Genomic DNA, 15,241 nt, shown 5'->3' with positions numbered 1-15,241 from the left:
TTCTCCATCTTTTTGTGTCTTCTTCAATTTCTTTCATGAGTGTTTTGTAGTTCCTAGAGTATATATAGATCCTTTACCTCATTGGTTAGGTTTATTCCGAGGTATCTTATGGTTTTTGGTGCTATTGTAAATGGAATCGTTTCTTTAATTTCTCTTTCAACAGTTGCGTTGTTAGTGTATAAGAAAGCAACTGATTTCTGTGCATTGATTTTGTATCCTGCCACATTACTGAATTGCTGGATGAGTTCTAGTAATTTGGGGGTGGAGTCTTTTGGGTTTTCCACATAAAGTATCATGTCGTCTGCGAAAAGAGAGTTTGACTTCTTCTTTGCCAATTTGAATACCTTTTATTTCTTTTGTTGTCTGATTGCTGTTGCTAGGACTTCTAGTACTATGTTGAACAACAGTGGTGAGAGTGGGCACCCTTGACGTGTTCCTGATCTTAAGGGAAAGGCTCTCAGCTTTTCCCCATTGAGGATGATATTCGCTGTGGGTTTTTCATAGATGGATTTTATGAGCTTGAGGAATGTTCCCTCTATCCCTATACTCTGGAGAGTTTTAATCAGGAAAGGATGTTGTATTTTGTCAAATGCTTTTTCTGCATCAATTGAGAGGACCATATGGTTCTTCTCCCTCCTCTTATTAATGTGTTCTATCACATTGATTGATTTGCGAATGTTGAACCACCCTTGCATCCTGGGGATAAATCCCACTTGGTCGTGGTGGATGATCCTTTTAATGTATTATTGGATCCTATTAGCTAGGATTTTGTTGAGGATTTTGGAATCCATATTCATCAGGGATATTGGTCTGAAATTCTCCTTTTTGATGGGGTCTTTGCCTGGTTTGGGGATTAAGGTAATGCTGGCCTCATAGAATGAGTTTGGAAGTTTTCCTTCTGTTTCTATTTTTTGAAACAGCTTCAGTAGAATAGATATTATTTCTTCTTTGAATGTTTGGTAGAATTCCCCAGGGAATCCATCAGGCCCCGGACTCTTGTTTTTTGGGAGGTTTTTCATCACTGCTTCAATCTCGTTACTGGTTATTGGCCTATTCAGGTTGTCAATTTCTTCCTGTTTCAGTCTTGGCATGGCAGTGCTAACATTTTGTCATAATTCTCTTCCCCTGATCCCACAGATCCAGTGAGATGTCTGTTCTCCTGTCTAAGGCCTCAGGTTTCAGTCACTTAGTGGTACACACTGTATTGTCTTTTTTATAATATCTTTATTTTTGTACTAAGAAGTTTCTATAAGTGTATGAATAATAGTATAAAAATAAGTATAACAGTAGAAGAAAAAAGTATGTATCCCTTTGTCCTTTGAAGGAGAATTTCTTTTTGGGGGGGGGCCAGAAATAATCTACAGCAATGGATGTACTTTTTAATTGTTTTAGGGAAAAAAAAAAACTCTTAGAGTGTGAATCACTCACATTCATTATGTCAGAAAATGTCTCTTTGATGAACCATGAGAGACTATGGACTCTGAAAAACAAACTGAGGGTTCTAGAGGGGAGGGGGGTGGGGGGGTGGGTTAGCCTGGTGATGGGTATATTAAGGAGGGCACGTACTGCATGGAGCACTGGGTGTTATACAAAAATAATGAATCATGCGACACTACATCAAAAACTAATGATGTAATGTATGGTGATTAACATAATAAAAAAAAAGAAAACGTCTTTTTGGAGACTGGGGGAAATTTCAGAATGAACAGAATGAAGTGAGATTTCTTTCTGTCTAAAACACAGCCACTAACTGCCCATGGACCTGAGGAGCCATCATTTGAATCGGCTACCAGCTCAGTGGGGGTATAGGGCCGGTGAGCCTGTCTGAATCACTTGTCCTAAAGTGGCCAACAGACAGCGAAGGCAGGATGGACTGGCCTCACTCTGCTTTGCCCAGTACAAACTCCCTTTCCACTTCCTAACCTATCTGAAGCCCATCTCTGTCTTCTGTTTTAACTTGATATTTGGGGAATGAAAGTCAGCTTCCAAAGAGTAATGAAAAATGGCGGCATATGTCACAAGCAGGCATTCGCTGAGATTGCTTCCTCTGTGTCGTCTATGCCTCTTCTCAGCAACCAACCCTAACTAACCCCCCACCCTGGAGAACCCCTGAGAAGTGAGAGCCATGAGCTGCATTGGAACAGAGCAAAGCCAGTCTTTCAAGACCTTCACGGTAGGGATACCCCCAACCTGCAGGCTAACACCCGCCACTATCCCTTCTCATTCTGCTCTTCCCTGGCTCCCTGGCTGTGTCCCCCTTCCCCAAAGAGCTGCAGTGTGACATCCATCTCCACCTCAGGTGCTTGTTCAAGTCACGTTCTCAGTGGCTTACCCTGACCACCTTATTGAAAATCACAGAGCTCTCTATCCTGGCATTCTCAAAACTCTTTATTCACTCTGCTTTTAAAAATTGCATTGATCATCTTCTAAAATACCAAATACTTTGCTTTATTTATTATGTTTATTATTTATTATCTATCTGTCTCCTCTTGTTCCCAAATTAAGCTCATTGGAGCTTTTTTTGTCCATTGTTCCTGTTGTTTTGTTCACTAATATGTCTAGAGTAGTGTCTGGTTTTTATTAGGTACCCAGTAAATATCTGTTAATGGTTTAATAAATGAATAAATTATCCTTTTGCTTCTTTTGTCAGACACAACTGATAAGAAGTTGTTATATTTATAATAAAATCTCATTCATTAAATATAAAGATCCAAAATATAGCCATCTTATTTTTGAGGTTAAACAGTTGCAGACTCTTAAGAAGCTTATAGATTAGACTTGTTTTTTTGTGTCTTGGTTCCATTCTTATGAAGCTTGCTGCCAAAAATTCCCATGGCAGCTTGTTCCTTGTTAAGAGTGCAGGGATATATTTAGCGCACAAAACCTCTGTGTAAGGATCACTAAACTCAGGTGTATACCTTCTTCATTCACCTCTGTTAGCTCTGGCTCTGGGTCTTGAACTAAATTCTGCTGTAAATGTTGCTGCTTTCAAACCCCTTATACAGAAATGTAGGCTTCAACAAGACCTAACTTGGATGACTGCTGGCACCAGAAAGATATTTAGGATAAGGAAGAGCTGCCTTTCAACAAGGCTTGCAAATTAAAGAATTATACTTTCTCAGGCTATAGCACAGGAAAATCCCTGCACTAGAGATGATTCAGTGATTATATTTTAGGTATATGTTTTGATTAGTCCAAAAATGCACTCATTCTATGTACAAGTATACCTGGGCGTATACATCTCTTTTCCAATTTTCTTAGTATCTTTTCCATAATTAAAAGTCAACTCTGATGCTGTGAGTTCATTTTAAATCAAGAAATAGCTTTATTTTCCCCAAAGGAGAATTGTCTTATGGGTTGTTGTTTTTTTTTTAATTTAATAGTCTGAAGAAATCCTTAAGCCAAGAAGCCATAGCCTAGGTGTCGGGAGCTGCTAACAATTAAAGCAAAACAATATATTGAATAAAAATGGCTTAATCACCATGAAGCCTGGGGCACCTGGGTGGCTTAGTTGGTGGGCAGCTGGACATCTGTCTTTGGCTCAGGTCATGATCCCAGGGTCCAGGAATCTGGCCATGTCAGATCTGGCCTGTGCTCTTTCTCTCTCTCTCTGTCTCTCAAATAAATAAATAAAATCTTAAAAAAAAAAAGTTATAATCACCATGAAGCCTGGAATGGGAAGGTGTGGGGAGGAGAAAGAGCCCTTATCATTTGTATGTTCATGTTTATTCTTCTAATTCAGTATAATGCATTTAATTCTAGGAGAAGACTGAGAAATTTACCTTCTTTTTTTTTTTTAAGATTTTATTTAATTATTTGACAGAGAGAGACACAGCGAAAGAGGGAACACAGGCAGGGGGAGTGGGGGAAGCAGGCTTCCCGCTGAGCAGGGAGCCCGATGCGGGGCCCGATCCCAGGACCCTGGGATCATGACCTGAGCTGAAGGGCAGACGCTCAACGACTGAGCCACCCAGGTGCCCGAGAAATTTACCTTGTAATCAGAGTTTAATTCCTAGGTCTGAAACCATGCCTAGAAACACAAGCTCACATTCTGAAAAGTTCATCCCTTGAGACCTGCTATGATAGATAGACAAGATCTATTTGACTCTTTCCTTTGGAAAGATCCGAGATTATTTTCCAGGTTCTGTGATCTGTGAGCTTTTAGCTGTGTTGTTTCTAGAACCCAGTGCTGATAAGGCCCTGAAAGTGGGATCACAATATAGGGGACTTGGTCTGTTTCATGGGCCTACCCCAGCCAGGCTCTGGGGAGGTAGATAAGCTGCGATCCATTCCCAGCTCTGTTCCTTTGTAACTGTGTGGCCTTGAAATTCATCTGAGCCTCCTTTTCCTCATTGGTAAATTAGAAATAACAAGGACACCTGTATAAGATAAATCAGTAATAGTTCTCAGTAAACATTAGCTATCAATATCCACATCTTTTAATCCTCACAACATTCCTACAACAATTCTACAATTCCACAAAGAATCTACATCCCTTCCTTAGACATTATCAAATCAAGGCACAGGACAACTTGCTCAAAGGCAGAAAATAAGGGGTTAAGCTAATTTAAATATAGAAAGGCTCTTCCTCCTCCTTCTCGGACAACTCCTTTGAAGCTATTTGATTTTAACCCAAGAATTTCTTTCTGTCTGTAGGTTGAGAACACGGACTTTAATAATTTTCATTTCTCTGTGTTACTTACCAAGGGTCTGGGGCTGAAAGTCAGCCCCTATCTTGACCCTGAAGCATTAGTTTTTTGCTATAAAAGAACATTCTACCCTGGAGATCTGAACACGTAGCTCAATACTAATGTTTGTACAAAGCTGAGCTAGTTCCTGGGAACCTCTGTAACATATATTTGCCCCTGGGGTCACTAATGGCAGAGAGATCAACAGTTAAGTGGGAGCTAAGTGAAACATTTATAGGAGATGGAGAAGGAACATTACAACTGGGGCCACATCCCTTGGGGCATATACAATTCAGCTTTATTTCAGAGTGCAATTCATCTTTCTGTATTTTAAAAGACATTATGCTTCAAACATTTTATAGTGTTTTAATGGCTCCCCGAAAGGGAACTCCTAAGCCTGCTTTGAATGCCTCCTGTGTGCTTAGCACTATGTTTGGGACCAGAGAGGGTCCATTCTTGACCATGACTGTGAGCTAATAATTGAGTGGAGACACCTTAATAACACAGGACAAAATAAGAACTGCAAAGAATATGCTAGCAATGTGGACCTTTGTTCTCCCCGAGGCTGATAACCGTCAGGCAAACAGAAAGACCTTCAATTTGAGGTGGTTATTTTGAACAAAAAGAATGTGCTGTGATCAAACAAGAAAAGGGAACAACTTATTCTGATGGGGAGGCTTGGGGAGGCCCCATGGAAGAAACAGTCCTGGCCTCAAAGAATAAGTAACATTGTAATCGAGGGCTACAGAGACAGCTTGAGCAGAAGGCAGGGAAGTGGGTGAGGGGACTGAACATCCAGATGACCAGGAGCCTCTGCAGTTAAGCGTGGGCTCCCTACAGGCAGCGGTGGAAGATGAAGGGTGAGGGTAAGTTGGAGCCCTTCTGGAAGGCATAACTGACATGGAGTGTGTGTTCTATTTTCTGAATAATTGGGAGGCTCCCGAGGAGCGGGGTAATCTATTCATTTCACTATTTTGAAAAATAATTCTGGAGCTAACGCAAAGGATGAATTTAGGGGGTGAAACTGGAAATAGGACCATCAGCTAAGAAGTGTGTGCAGAAGGCACAGCTGTCAGCCAGGGATGAGGCCATCACCACGACGTTGCCCAAGAAATAAAAGAGCTTTCTGAGGGGGCCAACGGCTACTCACGGGGACAATAATTTGCTATTGTCCATGGGGAGTGGGGAGAATCGAAAGATGGGATGAAAGGAAGAATAGATGGGAAGAATATTGTGTGATCAGGTTTGTCAAGGTGCGGTATCGACTTCCGGTCTCGTCTCCAGCACTGAGTCAGTGCTCCCTGATCAGTAACACTCCTGGGAAAGGGATTTATGACAGTTCTTTTGGAGCATTTATCTCTAGACAGATTAGGGTTGTTCAGAGACAGTATCTCCTTGCATTTACCGTTTTCAAATGCTTGCAGTTCAAAAATCATCAATATAGCGAAGTAACAGGTTTTGGGGTGAGTGTTCTGCCACCCTTCAAGCTAAAGGTAACCTGGGAATGATTATGTCAGACGCCCAGAAAAAGCCATTAGAAGAGCAATGCCTTGAGCTGCTTTAAGGAAGGTTATTCTGAGCCTTATCTGTTTCTCTGAAAATACATTTCACCTCTCTCATTTTCTCTTTCTTTTTCTTCCTCATGCCTACGCTTTTTAGAGGAAAAGTCCGGTAAGAAATAAGTCCTTTCCACATTTTGGCCAAACATGACTTCTGTTCATTTTCATCATCTGCATAATGACTGACTGTGTTTAACACCTAAACAAGATTTTGAATTTTAAAAACAAACCTTTGTGAACCAGGACAAGGTCTAATTATGCCCCATGGGGAAAAAAAGGAAGTTGGTTGCTAAGTGATGTTTACAAGTCTGTTATGAAGGGCCACGGTGTAATTTTGTGAAGATTCACCTCTGCTTCCATCACAGGCATATGATTAAATATTTAAGGTATTGAGTTTCATTTACTGCATTTTCCACTTGGATTACTCAAGCTACCTATACATACCGTGAGCTAGGCAAACATTCTTTTAAGTTAATTTCTTGTTTAATGCACAACATGATAGCATCTATGAATGAAAGCCTGTGAAGCTGGCCTAGAAGAGGGAAGTTGTCTTTCTTCTTTTGTTTTTCAGCTAATCAGAAAAATATCCCCTTCTGGAGTTGTCAAAGAGACAGAAAAATAGGATCTTTATAAAGTGCAAAGCAACTCTTTCACACCCCTTTTTAGTACCAGTGGGTGATTTTTAACGGCAGCACAAATCTGCTGCAATGTACCTACATTTTTTTTTTATTTTAGGACAACAATGAAATAGATCTACTAAAAAAAAAAAAAAAAAAAGGAAAAAATTTCAATGTTCTCTTCCCAGTTGCCTGGTATATTGGGAAAGTGTTCCCAGGATGCCGATGCTCACAGGTAACCTCTCCACCGAATATCATGGAAATACTGTGTGTCCGTGTTAACGAGCACCAAGGAATGGTTGGTGGTTGGTTGTACTTAACTCACCTAAGTGGATGCTGCAGTAAACTTGTCATCCCGTCCACTGGCCTCTGCCTGGTGGTCTCCGTACCACCTGCAGGATACCCGACCTGTGGCAAGTCCGTGTGATGGGAGGGAGGAGAAGTGGAAGACACAGAAGAACAAAAATGGGATCAAAATACTAAAATACACCAAAATACAAACCCAAAGTCTTTTGGTTTCTAAAAATAAAATAAACACATTATTATTATTATCACTACGGCTACTACTAAACTGAATGGCCTGCTTCTGAGTAACTAAGAGTCATCTACATATCACGGGCTACGTGGCATACAATTTTGGTGGTTTGCTCTAGTAGCCTTTCTTTATATTTTGCCAATTGCACTTATTCCTGACTCTGAATCTTTCTCTAACTTATCCAAATTTGGCCACTTCAAAAATGGACTCAATTGGGTGGCCTGAAGTCTACCTCCAGGGCCTCAAAAAGGCACTGTTCCTCATGGGTTTTCTCCTGTTGTCCTTACCGCAATTTTAACTGCAAGTAATCCTTGTCATTTTGATCTGTGTGTTTTTAAGGATGAGTCCTCCTCCCACTCCCTGGCCTCATTTTCCTTTGGAAGTGTCCATCTTGTTGATTGCTCAATCTGGTTGAGTCTTAATGATTATCTTGGTTAGTAGTGGGCTCTTTGTTTCTCTTCCCAAATGGAGTTTCAGAAGATCATCTCAACCAAGTCCCGTTGGACATGATAGGTATTCACTGTAATCTGACTTGTAATGGATACAGGCACAAATTTAAATATAGACAAACTCCTATAAGGGGTGGGGGTAGAGGATAAGACCTTGCCAGGTAGCTGGCCTTCCCCATCAGCATTTAAAAGCAAGTAAGGAAATGGGCTGGAATAAAAATAATACGCATAATGATCACATATTCTAATTCTTTCCTAGAAAATTCTCTAACATGAATCACTGAATTTGCTATGACTAGCCTATATAAAAATATTTTGTTTGGTGCTTGGTAGCTTTTCATGCATTTTCCTCTGATTCCCCATAGCACTGAATTTAGCATGTTGTAAAACGTCAAAACCTGAGGCTGACTTAGTGATTTTGATGAGCAAGACAGATTGTGTTTGGTTACTTCTTTTTATAAATATCTTAAAACACTTACCCGCATTGGCTAAGACTAAGGTATCCTAGTAGGCTGACTTAAAATTAATCCTTTTGTGCAAAAAATAACAAAGCAAAGCTGGTGTGGAATAAGGACACTGTGGAAACTATGAGGACATAGGCTGAAATATTATCTGAGGGAGGCATATTCATATTGCAAATTATATACATTCTAGAAATACAACATGTTTTAACAGAAGATCTTCGTTCTAGTGACCAAATTATAAATTATTAGTGTACACCCACCTTGAAAATAACCTCAAGATACAAAGTAAGAGTTATCTCTTATTTGAACACCAAAATAGAAGTAGAGGGAATAATAAATATTTCCAAAACCTTTTCCAGAATGTACCAGAAGATCAAGAGAAATCTAGGAATTGAGCAATTAATATTTAAATAGGAGCACAGGAGATTTGTTCAGAAAAGGAATAGACCAATTGCAAAGTCCCTGTTCGAGTAATCAGGTGAAGTAATAAGAACAGTAGGTAAAATTTACTGAGAGCTTATTATATGTGATACAGATGTCTGCAATCAGAGGCAAATTGGCCACCTGCAGATTCTGAACAACTGAATAAGTGTTTTGTTTGCTTGTGTAGTTAAAAACAACTTTAACCCCATTTAAAAACCAGAATGTTTGAAATTAAAAAAAAAAATCAGGATGTGCTGCTTCTCTCGACAACTCGATCTGGCAGCCCTAGGCCCAAATTTTTTGCAAGGCAGACATGGGTGCACTTGAGTAGTGTTGAGTTCCCCAGAGCTTTGTGAAAGACACATGCCTTTGTCAATAGCACCCCTCTCCTTGCCCTGTGCTCATCTGAGTTTGTCACTCAACGCCTAGTGTTCAGCTTACTGAATATATCAAGACCGGGAGCCACCTGGGTAGCTCAGTCAGTGAAGTGTCTGATTCTTGATTTGGGCTCAGGTCCTGATCTCAGGGTTGTGAGATTGAGCCCCACCTTGGGCTCCATGCTGGGCATGGAGCCTGCTTGAGATTCTCTCTCTCTCCCTCTGCCCCTCCCCGCCCCCTCACCTCATGCTCTCTCACACTTTCTCTCTCTCTCTCTCTCTCTCTCTCTCAAAAAAAAAAAAAAAGAATCTAAACTAGAATGTACCAAGACCGGATACAAATGACTTTCCTTCCACCTTTGAAGCAAATTCTATATATTGGTAGAACAAAGATAAAACGCTAAAGGCTTCAAAGATCTTGGAAAATGAGAAGAGAAAGAGTAAAATGAAAAATAGGTAAAGACCCTCCTTTCCTGGCTCTTACAGATTTTGCTGTCAAAACTGTTGTTCAGCAGAGCCTATAACTGCTTTATGCACCTTAATGGTGATAAATAACATATACGGAGCCCTTCAATTTGACGTGTAGAATTCTTTTTCTTTTGAAGGTTTCAAATAGCTCTTAATTATGGACTTTGAGGATTTCTGGGTCTGAGCTCTCCACAGCTTCTAGCTGGGACTTCTGGGTTCATGCTTGTGACTGCATGAATTTGAACAGCTTTTCCCAATGAAGAAGGCATTTTACAAGTGGAGTTTCCAAAACGCGATCTTTTTTTTAGTTCAGGTTAGTTAACATACAGTGTAGTATTGGTTTCAGGAGTAGAATTTAGGGATTCAACACTTACATCTAACACCCAGTTTCATCCCAATAAATGCCCTCCTTAATGCCCATCACCCATTCAGACCATCCCCCCACCCACCTCCTTCCAGCAAGCCAAATGCTGTCTTATGATGTTGTCTTTCGCTAGGAAAAAAATACAAACAGGAACTGTTCATTAAAAATATAGGTTTTTAAGTCACTGGAGATTAAAATATGGCTTAATTTGGGTAGACTGATATAACTTAAATTAGTTTGAAAAGTGTTCTCTCTAATCTTAAATTAATAAAGTTTCTTTGAATTTAAGGTTCTGCCTCTATGTGGGTATGATCGGCATTTCATTTTGCATTACTTTTCATAATTTCATCTTAGGGAAATTTGTGTCACTTTTATTCCTCTCTTTGCTGTAGTTTATGCTACTTTTAAAAATGATTTGTTTGCCATGAGATTGAAGTTAAAATCATAAATTCCCACATTTTCTTCTTAGAGAAGAATTTTAGTCTGGTCATTAAAAGAATTATAAAGTCTAAATGTTCATATAAGATACCGAATTCCTCTCAAAACATAGTATGAATTAGTAAAAGAATTTAAGCCCAGAAATACATATTCATAAATGGTTTTTTTCTCTGATTTAAATAAATTACATCCACCCATATCAACAAAGGTATAAGACAGGTGGGAACAATATAGAGTAGAACCTGGAAAATCAGGCAAATGAGAAAGTCTAAAATATTAGAAATAAAATTGACTAGAGTAAATAGTTCCAAAATAACGAGTTCTGTTATACAACGTTCAAAACAGGAAGTAACCATTCATGGTTCTCTGCTTTAGGAGTCCTCCAACAATATAATGCAAGAATGAGACCAGAGATCCAAACTCTGTCTCTGGTTCTACGCATTCACTAGCTGTGGGTCTCAGAGACTCACTTCCCCCTCTTTATCAATAGGCCATTGGTCCAGATATGCTTGGAGGCCTCCCAGGTATAAAACACTAGAGGCTTGTTTCCTGTCTATGTTCTAGAGTAGAACAGTCCTTCTCATTTGAGCAACCTTCTAGAGACTTACGTGCTTGTGCTCCTGGCCTGGATTTGGGGTTTGGGGCAATACTGGATCCCAGGTAGCCTTTAGTAACTTCATGGGGTAGCCCATATTTTGAAAACAAAACTCTAAGCAACATCTCTTTCCCCACTCACATGATAGTCACTCTTGTTACTTGCTACAGGAAAATCCTGAAGAGGGAGAGTAATCAGAGATTGTTGGGGTAAATTGACAGCAGCCATAATCCAGGTGGGAGAAGTGAAAGAGAGAAGTCATATGTCTGCTAGTTGTGTTATTCCAGACATCATCTGGTCCACCATTGTTCTACTGATGGTGGACAGTTTGCATTATTGCCATCTGTCCTTGTCAGGGGCTCCTCATCTTCCTCACCATGTCCCTACCCTTTGGTAGAGGCTGCCCAAATCACCAAGCCAAAAAAAAAGTCCTCATCAGCATTCATTCCATAGTACATCAAAGAGAAGAGCCAGGCAAAGAGGTCTTTCTACTTCTGCTCTCTGATTTGGGGAGGCTCCAATTTAGTCCAAATTATGTGGGAAATGAATTATGTTTATGGCATTTGCTAACACCCCTTTGTGTGTGGAAATACTTTTCTCTGTCATACCTAGTCTCTAAAACCTCCTCCCCAAATAATCTGGAGAGAAATTCCTTATAACAAAACATTAAAAGCTGTCAGTGAAGTTTTCTTGGACGTTTCTTTCTTGTTCTTGTATGCACATCGCTGAAATAGTACACCCCATTAGCAAAGCTGTATCATACCACAGATCGCTTCTTTTTAAGGTTCTCCAAACTTCCTTCTGGTTCAAATAAGCCACAGGCATGATGACTGCCTGTTTTCCTTTGGCCTGGTTACTTAAAGAGTGTATGTTTGGTCGGCTGTTTATGAAGTCCTCTATTACCCAAGCCTGTTGACTGATCCATCATTCTCTGACTAGGTGTCTGTTCTCTCTTCCTTTTTGCTGATCACAGAGGCGCAGTCCGGTAAGAACCCTCAACATTTTTACCTTAAACATGTATAGAGAAAATTGTTGCCAAGGCAAGGTAGCCAGGTTTGGATTCCCCATTAAATTTATGATAACTATGAATGAAGCAGATGAATTAGGTTTACTGGTTGGAAGCCTCTGGTCCTATAAGCATCAAGAGTATGTTTTAGAATTATCAGAACACTTTTCCATAACAAACTAAATTAATACATAGATATCCCAACCCTAGTGCTAGACTTGAAAAATGTGTGTGTGGGGGTGTGTGTGGTGTATATACAAGGCCTGGAGGTTGGCCAGAAAGCACATAGAATGACAATAAAACGAGAAAACTATAAGGAAAGTAAGGAAACAATTTTTAAGCCACATTGTTTTTAAGCCCAAATTTAAAATAAGTTCCTGGACCATAATTTACATTGGTCAGTATACTGATATACTGATATTATATAATAATATATAATCATAATTTCCATCTTGGGAGGAAGAGACATGTTTTCGGGTCAATACTCCTAGGCTGTCACATAAATCTATTATTTCACCACCGAAGTCTAATCAGTATTAGTTTGCATTGCTCAAAGTGAAATCCCAGTCATTTTACTAAGGGTGAAGAGTCTGATGAATTTAAAGCAACAAAAAGAAGGGTCTTTACTATGTTTGAATTGACCTCCCCTCTGCCTTGAGAGAGGAAATGGAACTGAAAACAGTGCCCTCAGAAATGCCCTCCATGGGCATATGCCGATTTGATTGATCATTATGTGAGGCCACTAGTCTGCCCCAGCTGACAAGCTGGTGGTTCTCTGTTTACACCATATAGCCAATGATCAAAGATAACACCTCCAGGGACTGCTATTCACATGTGGATGATTTCTCCCCAGCAGTTAGGCCACATGTCAGAGTATGACAAGTTACTCTTTTTTTTTTTTTTAAAGGAAAAAGAGGAAATTAATTCAAAATGAAGGTGATTGATTCACAACATACATATAAGGACAATCATTGAAAAGAGGAAAAATGTGGTCCTTTGGAAAGGAGACCATTTTTTAATTCAATGGGCTTTTTCCTGACTGGTTTGTGTGGTCGACATAACCTTGACCTTGTTCTAGATTTGCCATGCTGCAACTCCAGGTCATCAGAGAGCCATGTGCCGGATCCAGCTGACAATGGCGATTTTCTTGTCTGTTGCTGCTGACTTCCTGCTGATCATTCGTATTATTTGTTCCTTTCTAAAGTGATATTATTTTATTCTTCCTAATCTCTCAACAACAGAGTTTTCTTGCCATATCTTGCTTGCACTTAACCGGTGATTGTTCATTTATGAGGAGCATTTTTTTAAAAATTTAATTTAATTTTTTAATTTTATTATGTTGTTAGTCACCATTCAATACATCATTAGTTTTTGATGTAGTGATCCACGATCCATTGTTTTCGTATAACACCCAGTGCTCCATGCAATACGTGCCCTCCTTAATACCCATCACCGGGCTAACCCATCCACCCACCCCCTCCCCTCTAAAACCCTGTTTGTGGGGTGCCTGGGTGGCTCAGTCGTTAAGCGTCTGGCTTCGGCTCAGGTCATGATCCCAGCGTCCTGGGATCGGGCCCCGCGTCGGGCTCCCTGCTCAGCGGGAAGCCTGCTTCTCCCTCTCCCACTCCCCCTGCTTGGGTTCCCTCTGTCGCTGTCTCTTTCTCTGTCAAATAAATAAATTAAAACTTAAAAAAAATAAAAAATAAAAAATAAAACCCTGTTTGTTTCTCAGGGCGTTTAATAAGAATGTTACCCAGCCTTCTTGCTTAGCACCTCTCCACAATAAATACCTATTGAATGCATGGATACACCTGGAACCAATAAGTACAAAATAAGCCTTGTACCTTCTTTGGCTTCATAAGTATTACATTTTTAATAAAGGGGGTAAGAGAGAGAGCCAAAAGATCTTCGATACTCTGGGGTCCCCTATCTCTTGGGTTTCAGGTCTCATAATTCTAGATGGATCCCATTCCCTCATGGCCAACCTTGTGATTGACTATTTGGAAGTAGAGGCCCCAGTATTTTTATTACACACCCATAAAAATCTGACCATCTGGGGCTCTGAAACCTAGAAAAACATTTTAATTCCATTTAGATGATTTGTTCTCCTATTTTTGTCTACGGAGCCTTATTTTCCAAAAGCCAGCCTGTATCCAAACTCCCATGCTAATGACTGTAGCTGATTTAAATGACCATATTTAATTTAAATGCTTATTAAGTTAAATAAACATGTTAACTTAAACATATGAATTTAAAATGTGTATTCATTAAAGTAAATAAAATAAATATCTATTTTAAAAATCTTTACTAATAATGGAATAATTCTCTATAATGGCATAGACACACCGATTGTGTTATTAGGCAAGACAAGCCAGAAAATACAGTTCGAAAGATTGAGCCATTCACTAGAAAACATCTAGTGAGTTCTTGCTCAGATTGAAACTGCCCTTCTATTGTAAATGAGTTCAAAATGAGACAGGAAGTTCTGGTAAGTCCTAGGAAAGAAGAAAAGAAGTTTCTTCCAGGTTTGTTACAGAGGCACTACGTCTTGTCCTGTGTTGTTAATGTTATCATGTGAGAGAAGAGAACGTACCTGCGACCCCCCACTAAGCACATGGTCACACCCTCTGAAATACTTCCCTATACTTGCCCTTTCCCAGCGCCAGCACTGGCCCCGCCATTCTCTTAAGGCAGGCCCTCTCCAGCCATGTCCCACCCCATGATGCCACCCTTCCAGTGCTCTCCTTTTCTGGTAGCACCCCATGCTAAGAACCTTTCAGAGTGGTTTTGAATCAGATTTTTTATCTAATCAATCTTTCTGTGATGGAAATAAATTTCTGCTAAGGTATTATAAAAGAGAGGCATGAACTTCTCAAATAATTCCTGCCAGGGCTCTTTGTATTTCTACAGTAGCACAATGCCTTGAGCTAAAGGAATGACTGACTTCCAGGTGGCAGAGAGGTGGGTCCTGTGGCAGGCAGGGGGAGTAAATTGGGGTGGGGAGGGCAGCTGGGGAGAACGGAATTCCCTGGCCACCTGATTACAACAGCCCATCCAGGGGCAATGCCTCCAAGTTTTCCTTCCCTTTAATATTTGCTGCTTCGATCTTTACAAATTACATTAGTAAAATAATGACTGTTTTTACTGACAATTCATGGACCGCCCCACCCTGATAAAAGCAGACAATACTCCTAATACAGTCTATAATTTTCAAACATCAAACATATGTTAAGCTTGGATTTAGTTCTCTGATAGACT

General features: G+C 40.0%; 1 protein-coding gene across 10 annotated transcripts in view; it reads left to right on the top strand.

Moving 5' to 3' along the window:
• The window catches only part of SGIP1 (SH3GL interacting endocytic adaptor 1), a 203,499-nt gene that overhangs the window by 118,103 nt on the left and 70,155 nt on the right, over positions 1–15,241 (top strand). The gene's annotated exons all lie outside the window — the stretch shown is intronic.

Source organism: Mirounga leonina, unplaced genomic scaffold (assembly GCF_011800145.1).
Source record: "Mirounga leonina isolate KUSES-001 unplaced genomic scaffold, KU_Mleo_1.0 Mir_173, whole genome shotgun sequence".
NCBI lineage: Eukaryota > Metazoa > Chordata > Mammalia > Carnivora > Phocidae > Mirounga > Mirounga leonina.
The sequence above is the reverse complement of the archived record's forward strand: the minus strand, read 5'-3'. Positions and strand labels throughout refer to the sequence as shown.